An 18,765-nucleotide genomic window follows, 5' to 3' on the forward strand; every position below is an offset into this window, starting at 1 on the left:
AATGGACAAACCCTTCTGGGCTAACAAAAGTCCAGCTGAAAGTCTAAACAAACATCCAAACAAAATGATTCTTCCCTTCCTTGTGTCTTATTCTTCAGTCTGCTTTCTGGGCTCAGTTCTCAGCCCCTTCTAGGCAAATTTTAAGTCCTTCCCTGCTCTGACTAAGGCCTTCACCCCCGTCTCTGGACCCTTTAACCTCCAGCCATTTTTCTTGGGCTTTTATACTGTCCCCTTTCCAGGGCTTAGGTTACTCCAGCACTGGCAGGGGGGCGGGGGGAAGGAGGAAGCCTGGCCCCACCCACTACTTCAGGTCCCAACCCAGGGACCCTATAAATAGCACCCACATAGAGCTCCTTTACTTGGTTGCTGCTACTTTCCCTGGGGTTCTTCACCGCTATCCATTAACTTAGGGCTAGAGTGCTCAGCTCCCTCTTATTCCCAGGGCCAGTAAATCAGTCCTTCAAGCTTCTCTGCCCAGAGCACCCTTCCTTGTCCTAGGAACTGACCTGTTAAGCCCCTGCAGCTCCTTTTAACTGAGCCTGCTGGGCTCTGATTGACTGATTCTCATGAGTCCTCCCTAGGAAGGCCTGGAGGACCCACCTTCACTGCTCTTTTCCTGGGACAGGGTGTAGTAGGCCCAGGAGGCCTCAAAGGATGAGGTACACCCAGTCACAGAGGCCAGTCACACATATACAACACAGGAGGATATTTCTGGTATTCTATTGAAAACATTGGCTTCCCATATCTTCACCTCTCTCTCTCTAGTTCCAGGCAATGGCTTGTGTTCCCAGGATAGGTGGATGTGCACTCTCTTAAAAGGTACACTATGTGACAGAAGCACTACAATTGACAAGTGATTGCTAATACCCATACATAATAATCCACTAAGGACACAGGCACTGGAGTCATATACCTGATTACATTATACCTTTTATTCTTCTCACAAGTCATTTCCCCCTCCTTCCATTATCATTTCTCTCTTCTTATGAAGAGGAAAAGGACACTCTGAAATTTGCCTACAGCATGCGTATGTGTCTGGGGACAGAAACGCTAAGTTTTAGGAACTCCATCACCAAGTTAACTAGAAGGAAATAAAACAAAACATTATTTCCATTACAATCATGCTTCCCTTTAATTAACTGGTTTCCAGAATTTATCTATCTTCATGGATTACTTTGCAGTTAGTGACACACATGTTTTAGGTAATTTAAAATACCGATCATGATAGAATGTTCTTGTTATAATTCAATGGGTCAAGACATCAGGCCTGATTCTTCACTGCACTGCACCTTGAGTAGCCATTTAAACCTGTGCAAAGCAAAGGGGAGGGGGGGAGGGGAGGTAGGGAGAAATGCTATCAACAGAGCAGTAGTGACTACACAGGATGAAAGATGTAAAATTGTACTTTCAATATTACTGATGTGAAGCTGGAGCAATTGCATTGGAACAAATTGTGATTTGATGTAAACCAGGAGTCACTCCACTGTAGTCAATTGAGTCACACTGGGGTAAATCCAGTGCAAGTCTTCAGAATTTAGGTCCTTTGTCTTCAGTGGAATTATTCCAAGTGGACATTACTGCAAACGAGAGCAGAATCTAGTTCAATAAGTTTTTCTGAATCCCAGCTGTAAAACTAACAATCAAAACAGTACATAAGAAAACATATCTGATTCTCAAGAGATTAGCTGGCTACTGGATGTTTCCTTTAGTAGGAGATGTCTTAAATCCTTCCTACATTACCTCCCTTTCTGGAAAAGAGCACAATAGCACATGGCTGGGGGAAAGGTAAAGCAGCCAGGGCAGTTCAACACCCCAGTGATTCTTTGTTGCTTTAAACACCCCTGGACAGAATGGGGGGAAAACATTTGCAACAGCCTTAAACTGGCTCTAAACAATATTGGAGACCTTCCTAGCAGTCAAAGTCCAGGATTGTTGGATATAAATGGTATTTTTACCAATCCTTCCAACTTGCCCTAAGCGGTCTTCAACTGGAACTATGAATCAGGACCAGTATGCTGAAATTTATGTAAAGAAAATATTGCTTTAAAAATATATTTAACCCATAAGTATTCTAAACAGAACATATTCTTTAAAAACAAACAAACATACCTAGTGGACTGTGTTTGTCGGTGCAGCATGGATGGCCTGATCCAAAGCCTTGTGAAGACAAGACAATCAAAAGAATCCCACTGATTTCCAGTAGGCAGTAGATCAGACTCTGCGTACCTTGCTGGCACTCAGTAACTTATAATCAGTATAGTAAAATATATAATAATACTCATCGCAGTGATGAGCACAATAGGAATGACTACTTATAAAAAACAAAGTATTCTCCCAGCCACCACCAGGCCATATGCAAGGTGTAATGTAGTTGTGACTACAATTAAATGTCCAGGTGTTTATTGAACTACCACGCAAGGGAAGTTCATACATAGACATTTCTCTAACTTTCACTGATGTAGGTCATTTAAGCAAGTAACAGTTTACTACACCTGACATTCATCATTTAAATCGGCATGCAATTATTCCTTGCAGTTATTTGTTACTGCAAAAGTTCTCTCTTATAGGAGCAAAATTTACCTCTCACATGCGGACCTGCTGTTCCTCTGCCCATTATTGTAATTTATTGGTATCTGTGACAGAGATTTTTCTAGGATGTTACTTTTTTTTATTTTTAAATTACTTGAGAGTTCAAAACCCTGCATGTGAAAGTGAGAAAATGGCTCCAGGGTATGATGATTCAGTATATAGCATATGAAACCATTTAACCTCAAATAAGGGAGAAAAATAGGCCCAGATTCTCAGTTGCACCCAATATGTGCTGAGGGCAGTTGTGGAGGTGAAGAAGAATGTGTGCAAAGGAACCATTTGGGTCTTCCTATTTCTGGGGACAGTTCTACGCTGGGTAAGGCCCTGGAATAGTTTTAGAGCATTCCTAGAGCTGCTCTAAACTATGTCAGCTGAATATGTTACCAAGGGGCCAGTATGCCAGGTAGGGGGTCACAAGAGAACAATAGTTCTCTGGCAATGCTCCTTTCTTTCCTATCATGCACTTTGGGAGTCAATAACAGAGCCAACTATATCAAAGGAATCCTAGATAACCAGTTCTGCCCAACTAGTGTCTGGGAGTCTGGCCTATAGTTTATAGAACTGCAGTTTTCTAACAAAGGACGTTGTTTGACTCCCAAGAGAGGGGCATAAACTATCTTTGGATCTAAGTAAACTACCCATTATCACTATGGGCTCCGAAAGTGAGGTAATTTTAAATTAAAGCAATAGGGGAAGCCTGAGCAATGGCATCTGACTTATTCTGAGCTTCCCAGTAAAGGAACTGATGAGTAAATGTGAGAGTTTAAAGAGGGAATGCCATATGCTTGTTCTCTCTGCCTCTGAGCATCCAGATGTCCTGTAGGAACACAGAAAACTATAGGAGATTTCCAACTGGTGGCCAGCCAGGAGTACTGATGCCATCATGTTTATTTATCTCTCATTTAAATTTTAAAAAAACCCAAAAAACCCACATAATTACAAACTTCAATGCCTACAGTTTTTTTGAATAGCTCAGCTACGCCAAGTTCCATTTAAAAAACAAACAAATAAAGTCAAGGACTCAAAAGTTAGAAAATGCCAGAACTAAGATTGCTTGTGCAACCTTAATTCAGCTCCCCTTTGCATATGCACTATAATAGCCTTTAATTCATTATCACATACTATTTTTTCCACAGAACTCCTACTTCGTTCAGTGTATAGGAGGGACAGTGCTTAGGGAATGGATAGTTTTCAGTACTTAGTTTTATCCTTATCCTTCTGTGGGTAGCCCTGCAATTTATTTACTGCATACCATCCAAACCCTGCTTTGAAGTCAGAAGTATTAATTTCTTCATGGGCTTTTCTATGGTGCTCTTTACAATAAAATCTGAGTGCTTCACAAGCATTCACAATGCCCCTGTGAGGGGAAGGACTATTATTGTCCCTATTTTACAGATGGGAAAGTGAGGCACAGAGAGATTATGATAAATGTCCTGTAATTTTGGATGCCCAGTTAGAGAAGTCTAGCACCTGATTTTTCAGAGTCCTTTGCTTTTTATATGGTCAGTGCACAGCTCCCATTGACTACAGTTGCAGCTGAGAGTGCCCTGTAATTCTGCAAATCAGACTCCCAATGCTAGATCCACAAAGGGGAAAAAATGCCATTTTAGGCACCAAAGATCCACATTTAGGCACCACAGAGGTCAAAAACCCCTGATCAGCTGCTGCTTAAACTTGAAGGTGCCTAAATCCCCCTGGTGCCCAAGTTTCCACGGTGGGCATGCGCAACCACTTAAGTTTGGACAACAGTGAGCTGCTTGGCACCCTAGCTTATACCTAAGCCCCAACCCCAGAATTCTCAAACTAGTCATTCTCCCCCCCATCTCAATCCAGTAGGTGTTCTCAGAACATACCTATCAGAGCAGGCCTCAACCAAAGACTAAGGGGGCAACCAGCTCAGAAATTGTCTGGGCCCAATGGTTAAGCCATTCACCGCCGATGTAGGAGACCTGTTTTCAAATCTCCACTCTGCCTAATTGGGAGCAAGGAGTTGAATTTAGGTCTCCCATATCCCAGGGGAGTGCCCCAAGATAGTGGCTATTCTGGGGTGTGTCTCAATCTCTCCTGTTGGAGCTCTTCTACTTTGTATACATAAATAAATATTCATTGACAACTAGAGAGACTGACTGTATAGCTTGGCAGTTAGGGTACTCACCTGGGATGTGGGAGATCTGGATTCCAGTCACTGCTCTTCAGCATTTCCTACAGGCTCTTAGTTTAGCTGGCTCCCCACTCAGTTTTCTGGCTTCTGTGAATCCCTTTTTTAGGTACTTAGCTCTTCCCGTGCATTATACTATAGAGCAGCTAACTCAGGGCTGAGGATTCCACGGGGTAGTTAAGCAATGCACCACTGAGTGTTGCGAAACCAAGTCCCTTTGTGTGCATAGCTCCAGATGTCTGGAGCTGGGCACCCAGAACATGAGGAACACACAATTAATAGACAACTTTGAAAACTTTGATTAAGAGGATTTGCACAGCATCAAATAGTAACTCAGAGGCAAAGACAGAATCCAATTCTCTAGAGTGGCATTTGACTTCCTGAACCATTTGACCATCCTTTCTCTTCCTGTGGTCACCTGCCGCATTCATTAGACCCCTTCCAACCTCTCAACCAGTGAGGTAAAGGCCCTACAAACAGTCTCCTTCACTGCACAATCCTGATTCAGCCACAGAGCACGTCCAGCCAGTGCCATGAATGAGAGAGGGGTCCTGTGGAAAAACTAATACATGAAGATGTAATTAAAGACTGTATCATAATGCACAAGGGGACCACACTAACATTGTCTGGTCAGTTGTCTAGCCACAATTCTGCAATACACTCCCAGCTACCTGTTCTCATGCACAATTACCAGATTTACACACACAGTTTTGGTAAACATACACTCTGGAGGTGCACCCTTCTGTGCACATCTTGGACTCATGCAGGTCTTTTCTTTTTTAGAGACAAACCTCTCCATGGCTTCCTCATACATTGTAAATGCTTTTCTTCCACATTTAATAATGATAATGATACTTACCTCCTTTGTAAAGCACTTGGGATATACTGATGAAAACCACTATATAAGAGCTAGGTATTATTAATTACTATTAAGGCCTGGGTAATTTGCCAGGTGCTTATAGCACCACAGAGGTGAGTTACTTAGTATCTAAATGGGCTAAAATAGATGAGTAATTCTAGGAAAGATTAATATACTCAATCCTTAAAACAATAGCTGTACATGAACATTTAGAATAAAAGTCAGAAACAATACATAATATAGAATATAGCCTACATTTTTAAATCAGTAGAGTTCCATGATATATTCATATGAATAATATAATTAATAAGACATTACAGTATATGCATATCTATAGAGAGAGATCGCAAAGTCTTAGGTCCACTTTACAGCTGATAAAAAGAGGCACAAATACATAAATCTGGTTTAATAACAAATCAAGTAAAGACAATTTTCAAAATTAAAGTAGACATTGGAAAAAAATTCTCACATGTCAGAGCTATCATCCCAACCCCACACAAACACACGGACTGATTGGAAAGGAGTATGGACTATACCTCTTAAAAAATTCTTTATTGTTTTGTACTACTTTTTTAGGTAGTATTTATTGAAAGTGTATGTTACATAATAAACACAGTCTCTTAAAGCTATTAAAACCTACTGTATTTGAAATACTCATGCTGGCCACACATAAAAGAAAGATAACGCAGGGAGATAAAAAAAAAGAGGCTCTCTCTAACTATAGACTCATAAGGACAGAAAACCATAACATGAATTCCTCCTTATTTCAAAAGAACAGAATTTAAGTCATACATTATTTCAGGTATTTGGAAAGATGGACAGCAAGAGACTCCTGCACAATATCAAGATGCCTATGTAGCAAATTCAGCCATTGAGTCATACCTTCCCTCAGTTTTCAAGACATCCCATGTGCCAAAATGAAATATAGGATTTGGAGACACTCTACTTTCAGATATCAAGAACATGGTTTAAAATAGTAAACCTTAGTTATCCATCTTATTCCTGAGTGTTGTACTGTAATTCTTTCTGCTTCTTTAGCACTTTCCCTCTAACATTTACACTTTACAAACATTAATGTTAACAAACCTCACATCATCATCGCTGTGCAGTAGACATTATAACCATGTTAGCCATGAACAAACTGGGGCACAGAGATGTCATGTGATTTACCCAATGCCACACACTGAGTCAATGAAAAATCTTGGAGTAGAAATTAAAGGCCAAATTCATTGCTGCCCTGCACTTTGTATAGATTTTTTTACCAGTGTAAAATGGGTGCAAAATGCTATCATTCTGATTTGTGAGTATTTTACTTCCACAGGTCAACATTTAATTGCACTCCAATGGTCCCAAATCCCAGTCCCCTGATCTAGCCACTAAGGCAACACTTTGTCAAAGACATTTCAAGTCATTTACAACAGAGACAAAAGGCCAGATTCTCTCAAGTAGCACAGAGGGGCTTGAAATTGGCCAGATCTCCCTTGTTCGTGATTCTCCTAGGATGAAAGAGACCTCAATAGATGTACAAACCAGCTCTCATGGGTATACACCACCCAATCCTCGGTGAAAGGAGAGGGAATGGACACTGGGGACAAAAAAAGAAAATGGCCAGAGCGCTACCCTGCTTAACACCACTTACGTTGAAATAAATTGACTAGTTTGGGATTTGTGTGCCTAGCTCCCACAGAAAAGTGTGTTAACTACAGACATTATTGGAGCGAGGGGAATAAAGCAATGGCATGCCACCCAAGAAAGGGAGGCCACACTCCAGCTTGATTTCAAATGTTACTTATTTTTTTCAGCAAGCCTATAATCCATGCTGAACATTTATTAAGCCTTCTCTTCCCAACCTGGAGCATTCCTATCTATCTCATCCATCCCCCAAATTTCAGCACCATCTTATATGTTTAAATAAATATAAAAGCTATATATAGAGAGAGATAAACAAGCACTCTTTATTAAGTTCTGTTGTGATCCCATGTTAGAATTTAAAAGGCCCCCCAAATAAACCTTCTTAACCATCCCTGTTTAGGCACGCTTATGCCGTACAATTATGGAAAGCCAACTACTAAGTTCTGTCCCTATTTTGGAGTATCCTTATACCATGGTATAAACCTAAAATGACAGATCCAATATTCTGTTTGTCACCTTGACACAAAGTGACCGGCCCATGTCCATTGTCTGCATTACATCTGCTGTTCAACCACAAGAAATGACAGAAATTCAGTGGGATCTAGATCTGACTAATGCTCAGCAGACATTAGTTTGTTCTTTTGATGTATTCCATTTGCCCATGAGGTAGGATTAGCCCACTTTCCTGGAGGGCCTTTCTGGTTACACGAAGTTATACTCAGAGTTCAGATGAGGAGTAGGAGCTGGGTTGAACTGATACCCAGGCTGATACAAATCCTACTCCCAGAATGGGGATGACTACAAAAGGCAATGGAAATCCTGAGAGAAACCTAGCAAAGGAAGAGATAAAAAGAAAGGATATAAGCCTGCAGTTTCACTAGAGAGCATTTCCTTTTCTTTTTTTTTATTTAGAGAACAAAGGGCAGTAAACCAACATATATCGGCAAACAAAATACTGCACAAATATTGAACAATGTAAACTAAAGCATAGTCAAATGCAACAGCCAGCCAGAACAGTCCTGTGTTGAGATAAATTTCAGTACAGCAAAATCATCTCCTGGGCCCAATTGATCCCTTCCTGCTGGTGGAAAGGACTAAAAGCTGGGAGACTGGGCCAGGAGGTGACATTTGGTGGAAGGGAAGGAGTTCTACCTCCACAATATTGCCTTTTTGATAATTTCTTCCCATAGATTAATCTTTATTGAACACCATTTTTGTTAATTTGAGCCAAGTTTCCAATTTAATTAGGATTTAATCCTATCCTCCAAAGTATTTGATTGCTCCCAGCTTCATATCACCCACTAATTTGATTAGCATACTTGCCACTTTATCCTCCAAGCTGTTAATGAAAACACCAAAGTGCTGCCTCTAGAATCGACCCCTGTGGCAGACCCACCTGATGTCTCTTCTCAATTTCACAGTATTTGCTCTCTGCATTACACTTTCTCAACCAGTTGTTTATCACTTTATAATAATCCTGTGTTATCCACTCTTCTTTCGTTTACCTGTAAGAGTCATAGGAAACTGCATTGTCTCACTAAAATTGAAATATGTACAAAAAAAAAAACCGAGACGGAGTTGTGGGGGCAAACAGCTTAATTAGTTTTAAGAGGCAGCTACAAGAAGCACCATGCTTACACAGTGAAGGTCCATTTTTTGAGTCTCCATGATCACTATGCATGGCCTTTATTCCAAGTATCTTAGAGCTCCTCAGGGTTATTACTGATCTGGTTCATCCAGGTTAATCACAGGCAATTGCGTGACCGCCACCAGTCCGTAACAGGGCAATGTCTCCTCCTGACCTCAATCCGATCTTCAGGGCTTGATGTGTGAGGACATTGTCTCTGAGGCGGGTAACATGAACAAAAAGGACCAGCCAGCAGCAGCCAACAATGACTTCAATCCTCTCTCTGTCAGTTCTCAACGATACATCCCTAATACAGATAAAGTAACACCACCTTATACCCAGTACTTGCTGTTGGCAACATATATGAAAATCCTCCAAACTCCTGATGTCCTGTTTAGGCAGCATCCATGTTTCAGATCCATGTAAACGGATCAGAAGTACACAGGTTTGATAAATACATACTTTTGTTTATAGTTTCTCCTCCTTTTGGCTCCAGACCCTATGCAAGTCCTTCATGGCTGCGGCTGCTAAACTAATTCTCCTTAGGATGTCTGGCTGGCTGCACCTGTTTGATGACAGTTTACTTCCCACATAGATGAAGTCATCCACTATTTCCACAGTTTGTCCGCAAGCACAGATAATTTGTATCACAACTTTTGCGCTGACACTCTGGATTTTTGTTTTTGCCCACAAAACCCTTAGCTCAAGGGCAGATGCCTTATGCTGGAAGCTGTCTAGTGCATCTTTGAGATTGTTATTGTCCTGACCAAAGAGGACAACATCATCCACATAATCCAGGTCAGTAAAAGAGGTGAATCAACACTCATACTGATATTTGCAGAGATGTGTTCAAGGAGCCAATCCATTTCACAGCAGAACAGGGATGGGGCCAGGACACATCCCTGCTTCATCCTGGATCTAGTGTAAATCTTGTCAGACCTATGGATCCCACAACATACCTGTGTCCCTGAGTCATTATGTAGATCCTGAATTAGTCTCAGGGGCATGTTAGGAACCCTGATGCCTCACAGGGCCTTCCACAAGACAGCTCTGTCAACAGAATCAAAGGCTGCCCTTAGATCTACATATGTTACTTTCAAAGGCTGTTTAAATTAATGCTGGATCTTGCAATTTAAAACCTCCCCAATAAGGTTCAAGCACACTTGAAATAACAGGATCAGGGCCCTAGAGCTCTTTTATAGCTCTCTGGCAGGCTATTGAAAGCCTCTTGACAGCAGATATTCCTTGGGTGAAGAATAAGTAATATACATTGTGGCTTTGAAGTAAAACCTCCTATTTCCTATGCATACACAGGTAATTGGTTCCATTCATCAGAATGGTAATTATCCATTAAGCAGTTCATAGACAGGTTACTACAAACTTCAAAAAGAAATGTAGACAATGATATTACACCTAAATTTCATCTAAATGTTAATATTCCCTTTTGATCTCTGAATCAATAGAACATAGGAACAGACAGGAAGTTTACCATCTACAGCTAATAAAATCACATTGTTAACATCTAACAAGATATAGGTAAATATAATCAGTATCTTCTTCTAATTCACGTCTACATTTCAAAGCTCTAGTCTGTCTTGACTCTCTAACATGGCTTTGTTAGCTATTTATAAGAAACAGTCCTGTTTACCATTTCAGTACTTCCCTAATATGTCTTTAAAAATTGATCTTTAAGTCACTTCATCTGCTGGTTGTTTAACCTCGCTGTCTCAGTGTCACAACACCAACGCAAGATTGGTACAGTAGGGAGCAGCTCATAGCCTCAAGAACCTCCCAGTCTTGATAAGGCCATCAGCTACAAGATTCTCTTTTTTCCTTGTTATGAATTATATTCATATCAAATTCTTGTAAGGCCAAACACCAACAGAGTAACTTAGAATTGGTTCCTTTTGCTTTGTTACTATATCAATGGAGTGTGATCATTTGTTATACAAATAAAGTTTAAGTTGCTTTACAGCCCAGACAACTGTATAGCATTCTCTCTCTATAGTAATGTAGAGTTGTTCAATGGGTATCAGTTTTTTGCTTTAATAGGCAATGGGGTGTCTTTTACCCCCTTCCACATCCCACAGCAACACAGCTCCCAACCCAATATTAGAAGTGTCCGTGCACAGGAAGCATGTTCTCTTATAATCAGGGTTGACTAATACAGGCTCTTTAGATAAGGCCCCTTCTTTTCTGGAAGTCTTGTTCACAGGCCTCAGTCCACTTTACCTTATCTGGTCTCCCCTTTTTTGTAAGGTCTGTTATGGGGGGCCACAATGCCATTCAATCCTTTAACAAACCTGCGGTAATAATTGGACAGCCCAATAAAAGATTGGGCTTGCTTCTTTCTTTTAGGGGCAGGCAACCTTTTATGGCTTTTACTTTCAAAGGATCAGAGCTTACCACCCACTGTCCACCCTGTGTCCCAAATATGATACCTCTGCAGCTCCTAACATGCACTCGGAGACCTTAACAGTGAGGTTGGCCTTCGTAACACAACTCAGACATGGTACAAATGATCTTTCCAGGAACTGCTGAAAATAGTCAAATCATCTATATAGTCTCTGGCAAAGGTCTGTAATGCATGCAAAACCTCATTAAAGAGTCTCATAAAGGTGGCGCCAGAATTCTATACTCGGAACGGTAGAACCTTGAACTCATACAGACCAGAATCCACTATGAAAGCAGATTTTTCTTGGGCATCAGCATCTAAGGGAATCTGCCAGTATCCTCAAGTCAAATCTAGTATGCTAATGAATTTTGCAGCCCCCCCCAATTGGTCCAATAAATCCTCTATTCAGGGCGTGGGGAATAGGCTGTGTGATTACATTCAGCTTCCTATAATCCACACAAAACTTCATGGTTTTATCCTTCTTGGACACCATTACAATGGAAGAAGCCCAGGGACTATTTGATTTAGTAATTATTCCCATTTCCAACATGTTCTCAAACTCCTCCTGCATCTGCTTTTGAATTCACCTTGGCCTGATATGCTCTGATAGGTGCTGGGCCCGGCCCTGTGGTATGAATGAAGTACACAATCCTGTTAGTTAAACCTGACTACCTGGAGAATGTTTGTCTGTGGTGTTTTAGCATCTCTTGTTTTGGGGTAGGATTTAAACCTTTCCTAAACTCAAATGTTCTCCAGCGGAATCTCTTCTTTGCTGTCTGTAATTATGCCAATCAAAGGGACAGATAATGTTCCCTCATCAGCATAACAAATTATATTGATGGCTGCTTCCCTCTCATGGTAAGCCTTCATTATAGCATGGACTATTTGCATAGCTTCTCTTCCCTGGGGCTTTCTGACATTACCAACCTCCATTACAGGTAACCTCCATTACAGGTAACCTCCATTAACCCTTTCCACTACCTCATAGGGTCCCAAATGTCCTGTGTTTTATTTTTCCTGACAGGAACCGTATCTCCAGTTTCAAAAGCTCTTTCCTCAGCATGCCTGTCATAGCAAGCTTTCTGATCTTCCTGACTTTTTTAAGGTTTTGCTTAACCAAATCCTTCATAGCTTGCACCCTCTCCTTAAATTGTGATACACACTCCCCACTGGCTATTCTGTTTCCTCAGTCTTGCTCTCCCAGGAGTCACAGAACAAATCCAAAGGTCCCCTGACCTGTCTCTATGCAAGATATCAAAGGGAGAAAACCCTATGGATTCTTGGGGTACACTTCTATATGCGAACAGTAGATATGGAAGCAATATATCCCACAGCTATTGCAATAAATGCAACAAACAACTGGACACACTAGAAGAAATAACTTCCATCAACTATTTTAAGAACTTTGGGCACAAAACAAGCCAAAGGGGAAGTTTATTTTTCAGATGTCTACGCTCTTGAAATGCTGATTATGGATCTCTCTCGAGGAAAAGAGATTGCCTAAGAAAACAGAGGGCATCCTGAGGCTGTGTTCTAGGCACTCATTTTTCCAGGTCGTGATTTATTAATTTAGAACTACATTATGAATAAGGGGTGGTGCATATCTGCACTGCCTGAGGACTTGTGGCTCAGAGGAATAATGCCTCCCAGGGTTCCCTAGGGGTGTATTTTGAGTGACCTTACTCCTCATGCCTCACGGCCAGCCAGCTCTACTGGTCAGGGAACAGTGGTGCTAAGCCACAGCTCCCAGTGCTCTTCTCTCTGGTAGGAGCAACCGATGCATAGACCCTGTTTTCTACCCCAGGAGAAGATCTGGGCAGCCCTATAACCAGGGCTGGGAAATCATTAACTCTATCCCAACTTCCCTGTTGAGGCACATTAAGGCAAGCCACATACTAAATCCTGAGGTGACTTTCTGTCAGGAAAGCTGATGAGCAAGATATGGTTTTCACTTGTGGTATCTCTGAGAACATTCAAACTAACTCTCTAAAAGCTGCAATAAGTTTTACCTGAATAGCGCCTCACGGCTGTGTAGTTCAAAATAAACACTTTGAGGACATCAGAGGGCCTAGAAACAATCACAGGGAGCTAAAAAGGAGATGTAATCTGGAAAGCATTGAAAGGTATGTTGGCTAATGCACCGCACAGGCAGTCAAAGAGGGCTCTATTGGCACTGCCACTGAATAGCTTCCTTTGTTAACTTACTTGGGCACTCTGCTTAGACTTTGTTGCCCTATCTGTACAATTAAGATAATCTTTACCTACTTTGCAGGGTATATATGAATGCTAATTCATTAACGTTAGTAAAGTAGAAAGTGACATAAGTGCAAGGTATTATTATTATTATTTGCTGTGTGACACATTCAGACACTGTAGTGATGAGTGTCAAAGAAAAGCCCATTAGAAAATTAATAATGCCCTGAGCTGGAGCATGTACAGCACAGGTGGACTCTTCAGAGAATCTAGTTGCTAAACACATACATCTCCACTGAACACACGTTAACTGAAATTCCGAGGCTCATAACTTGGCCAAATAAGGCAGATTTGCACAGGAACAGAAAAAAGGCATTTCCCTGACACTGAGACGCCCCCTGAAAACTTGCAAATGCTTATCCCAAAGTATAGGAGGGCCTGCACAGCTCAATATCATGGTTTTAACAATTGTATATGGGCAAAACAGTGTAAATGGCTGAACTATTTTTGCTGAATTTTTCTAAAACAACCATTTCCTGGGGCAGGCACCAACTATGCAAAATTTCATCCTGAAGCACCTGAAGTTCGGCAGAGTTCTAAACAACTGAAAACAGAGTCTTATAATGGGAAGTGTCAGATCATCTTAATCCTAGATAGCATTTAATCCAGCTCCACCTGTAACAAGGCCTCCATTCCCCAAACTGTTCCAAATCCTTCTTAGGCCCATGACCCCTATCAGCATGTAGGACGGGACCTAGATGTTTACAGGAAAGTGGAAATATTAATTTAATAACAGGCATTAGTACGTCCACAGCAGCCTTGCCAACAATTTATAAAAATCTTGATAAAAGCGTTTTAGAACAAATCTCTAACATGGGCCAACCAGTTCCTCAAAATAGTGCAGTGGCGGGATCTACTATGGGAGGGAGGGAGGGACCGGGGGACCTTTAGGGGTCGCTTTCTTTTACTTTCAAGCAGCACCTGCAAAGTGAAAGTTACTTCTTTCGTTTGGTTTGTTTTTGGCAGCGGACTGTAGCCTTCCCTGGCCTGTAAGACACAGCAGGGCAAAGCTTCTTTAACTCGCACCAACTGAGGAGAACAAACCAGGGGAGACGGGCGGGACGAGCCTGCGGCTCGAGGCGTGCAAACTCACAGCAGGGACAGCGCGCGAGGCCGGCGCCAAAGCGGCGTTGGCGGATGCAAGCAGCAGTGTCAGGAAGTTGCTGTTGCTGCTTCTTCTGCGCTCCCTGCAGGCTGGGGCAGAGCTAGGACCCGGAGCTAGGGGCCGGCGCACGAGCTGGACTGGCAGCAGCGTGAGTAGCCGGACGCAGGCCGCTAGCAGCGTGTGAGCAAGGTCGGTGTCTGAGCAGCTCGGCGGCGGCGGCGGCCCTGCTGCGTTTGGCGCTGGGCTGTCTGGGAGAGGCCGCGATTTAAAGTGGCAGCAGAGCTCTCAGTGAGCAGCAGCAGCGCCCGCTGCTTTCCCGCAGGGGCCGCCCTGGCCGCTGCAGCAGCAGCAGCAGCAGCAGCAGCGCGCGGGGGGGGTTGGTGTAGCAGCCGGTGGAACAGCCCCGCCCGAACGAGTCCGGTGCAGAATGAATTTCAAACAAAGCCGGGCCCCGCCTGAGCCTGAGCCAGGCGGCCGGTGACGTCAAGGGGCCCCTGTGACTAGTGCTCCTTGCATCGAACGCCCCGGAGGTGAGGCTGGCGGTACCCCAGAGACTGAGCCTAGCAAATTCTGCAGAGGCGCATTGGACAGATTATTCCACAAGAGGCAGGGAAGTGTGTGCCCCCTCCCCCCCGGAAACTCACCAGATGCTTCTTGACCCGTGTGGGCACGCGCAGGTTTGTAGTCTTCGCCCCAGTAATTCGCAGGCCCGATTTAATTAAGTGCCACAAAGTGATAACTAATACATCAGAAGGGGCTGTCTGGAGATGCTTCCCGCTTTCACAGGCTTCCCAGGAAGGACGGAGGCCCTATTTCCGCTAAGAATTGATTAGTCGTAGTTATTTGCAGTATTGCACTTGGGAGCCCCAGCCTTGAGCCAAGCCCCTAGTGTGCTAGGTGCTGTACAAAAAGACAGACCCTGCCGCAAAGAGCCTATAGTCTAAGTACAAGACAGTAGACAATAGCTGGATACAGATCATTCCTTAGGGGAAATACAAGGAAACAATATTACAGGCAGTGGCCTCAGTGCCCTAGCAGCTTAACCTTTGTGAAGGTTTCCTAAGCATCCTGGCAAAGGGAGTTTACAAATGGTTTAGCATGAGGATAAAAGATAATGAGTTGGTTTTGGGCATGTTTATGGGCAGCTCCTTTCAGATGTCAGGGCATAATGGGAGTCAGCATGAAGGTGCTTATTTGAAAATTAAACAAGTGAGCAATGGAGACTGACACTGTAGGCCAGTTGGAAGCAGGAGATGACCTTTCAGTGGTGAATGAGATGATGGGGTGGGGATAGGACAAGACATTTATGTTTGATATGATAGCAAAGGGATGCAAAGAGAGGAGTGACAGGTTAGGAAGATGATCTTCACAGTAGCATTCTGACTTGGTATGAGCAGGCCAAGATTGCATTTGTCAAAGCCACAGAAAAGGATGTTGCAGTAACTGAGACACAAGATGAGAGCCTGCACAAAAGTTTTAGCTGTGTGGATGGATCGGAAAGGCTGTATCTTGGGGATATTACACAGAAAGAATCTGTAATACTTAGACATAGTCTGATAGGAGGACCTAGAGCAGTGGTTCCCCACCTGTGGCCCAGGGGCCAAAAGTGGCCCACGGCTCCCCTCTCACTGGCTGCAGAAGGGAACTGCTGCCTAAGGACCCAGGCGGAGCACATTTCCGCAGGGCTGAAAGACCGGTGCAGGCTCCTTGTTGCAGGCAAGGGGATGGGAGATCAGTGCTGCCCTTCCCCTGGCTGTAACAGGAAGCCTAGGTCCATAGGTGCTGGGGTCCCTGCTGGAGCCGGAGGGGAGGAGAGCACTGATCTTCCGTCCCCCTGGCTGCAGAAGGGAGCTACTGCCTAGGGACCCAGGTGGAGCGCACAGGACTACAGGACGTGTGCGGTTTCCCTGCTGCAGCCAGGAAGATGGAAGATCAGCCTCTGCCTCCTCGCTGAACTCCTTCCATCTGGCTACAGTGGAGGGGAGGGGCCTGCTGTCGGAGATTGGTGGCCCTTCAGGGTTGTAAAAATGATATCTGTGGCCCTTGAACCAAAAAGGTTGGGAACCACTGACCTAGAGAGAGAGAGGTCGGAGTCAAAGTTGACACCCAGGTTACAGGCCTGAATGACAGGCAGGATGGTGATGTTGTCCACAGTGAACAAGAAGAAAATAGCTGGGAAGGCTTTGTGAGGGGTGGGGATGGGGAGCTAAGAGCTCTGGTTGAACTTGAGTTGACAGCTGGATGTCCACGCGGATGTCAAAGAGACAGGCCAATATTTTAGGTTTAACAGAAGAAGATAGATCTGGAGCAGATCTGTAAATCATCTGCAAAGAGATGGTAGGTGAATGTGTGTTTGTGGATGAGATTATTGAGAGAGAAGGTGTAGAGGGAGCAGAGGAGACACCCAGGGACAGAGTCCTGTGGACTCCACACAGAAAGCTGAGGGAGGACAAGGAGGATCCTTCAAATGACACACTAAGGGAGGGATTAGAGAGGTAGGAGATGACTGATTCATAAAAATTATCGGAAATCCACCCTTTTGTTGTCTAGCACTGGTGCAGCTCCACCAGTGACAGCCATGAGGTGAGCTTTAATGTATACCAGCAGCATACATTTTACCATTGTGCCCTGAATGGAAAATTTTGGCCCTTATTTTTGCTAACAGCATAAGCAGATACAACTACATGCATGCAAGCAATTTGTTTATTGGGTAAACTTGCTTTTCAGAGTAGAAGAGCATTCATTTTCTATAAAACAATACTTGTTCTGATCACATTTAAGGATGATGCACAGTGTATCAGTAAATGATATTGTAGCATGCTACAATTTGCGTATTAGTGTTGCAAATAATGTTAAATTATTTTATGTAGTAGAAGTTTTGATAATACAGACATTTGCAAATATACTTGGTATTAATATAAAGAAATCTTAGCCTTTTCCAGCACACTTATACCAAATTATTTGTATTAATAAACAATATCATTATCAAATGAGATTACCCAGTGCTACAATTTCTGCCTTTAATTTGATTATTTCTGGTTTTCAGCAGCTATGATCAGATAACTTGATCACTGGTCATGGGAGAGAGCCATTTGATCAACAGGAAGATCACAATTCTGAATGAAATAAAAAGACAGGGCTCCAGGCAAGACTTTGACACTGGAGGCCAAGTATTTTAAGAAGTAGAGGTCCATTGGTGTACACAAAGATGTGTGTGCAGCTGACATGATTTTGTACACATTCAAGCAATTTGTCTGTGCAGACAGATATTTAGCCATTTTGCAGCCCATTGTTCAATGTGCATGGGTATTTGTGGGAGTTGCATACACAAGTAGACTTGCAGTTCTGTGCAGAACTTGGATAATTTATCAAAATTTGTCCCTGAAAATAAAACCCATGAGTGAAACTCATTTGTGTTGTTCAGAAGTGGTTATTGAAATTCTAGGATTTTCTGTCCATAATATACTTTATTATGCCCCCAGTGGTCTTCTGGATAACATTATCCTCTGCTTATTGCAATCAAAGTGATAGGAATGGACTTGATCAGAATAAGCAAAAGGTAATGTACATGTCATTTGTAAGCGGCAAAGTAGGCATTTTAGCATATTTAGCATATTTAACATATGCTTTCTATTAAATGAATGCACAAGCCTCAAACCTATGTAGAGGATTTGCTAGTCAAGTTATTAACAACAGTGACTGAGGTTAAACTCTTCTAATAAAATCTGATTTCCTATCTGTAGAGGACATTGAGAATTCAGAAAATATCTTCAAAAGAAAAGAAAATTATTCTTTAAGATTTTTTTCCCCCTTCTTGAACTAGAGTGGATCATTGCACTCTAAAGTTTTCTTTGATAGCTCAAATGAAGACATTTAAAATGGGCTTTTAAACTCTTAAATCCTACTTTGTGTTAACTAGCCATTATATGCAAGATTCCATGCCTTTCAAAAATGGTTTCACAGCTATTACAGCAATATACTGAGTGTTGTCAGTATGATTTGAATTTGGAATATATATCTGACTAAAGTCAAGAATGCTGAGTCAATATACTTTTAGGGTTGTAATTCCATTGTCTGCAACTGAACATATGTCCCTGTGCATTAGAGTGAAATGATATCTTTAATCACCTACGATGGAGTACTGTAG

At 42.5% G+C, this 18,765-nt stretch overlaps 1 protein-coding gene across 6 annotated transcripts in view; it reads left to right on the top strand.

Moving 5' to 3' along the window:
- CUNH5orf63 (chromosome unknown C5orf63 homolog) overlaps positions 1–18,765 on the top strand; it is a 66,484-nt gene that overhangs the window by 37,019 nt on the left and 10,700 nt on the right. The window contains exon 1 of one of the 6 annotated variants that reach the window (XM_067568524.1): positions 14,454–14,766. The exons of 1 other annotated variant lie outside the window; for it this stretch is intronic. The gene's annotated coding sequence lies outside the window, so the exon portion shown is untranslated. Of the gene's footprint in view, positions 1–14,453; positions 14,808–14,996; positions 15,149–15,176; positions 15,296–18,765 lie in introns of those variants that run through there. 4 more of the 6 variants (XM_067568525.1, XM_067568521.1, XM_067568523.1 and 1 more) reach the window with 4 other exon arrangements.

The sequence above is a fragment of the Emydura macquarii genome, unplaced genomic scaffold, assembly GCF_026122565.2.
Source record: "Emydura macquarii macquarii isolate MOO-44397 ecotype Brisbane River unplaced genomic scaffold, CSIRO-AGI_Emac_v2 contig_2897, whole genome shotgun sequence".
NCBI lineage: Eukaryota > Metazoa > Chordata > Testudines > Chelidae > Emydura > Emydura macquarii.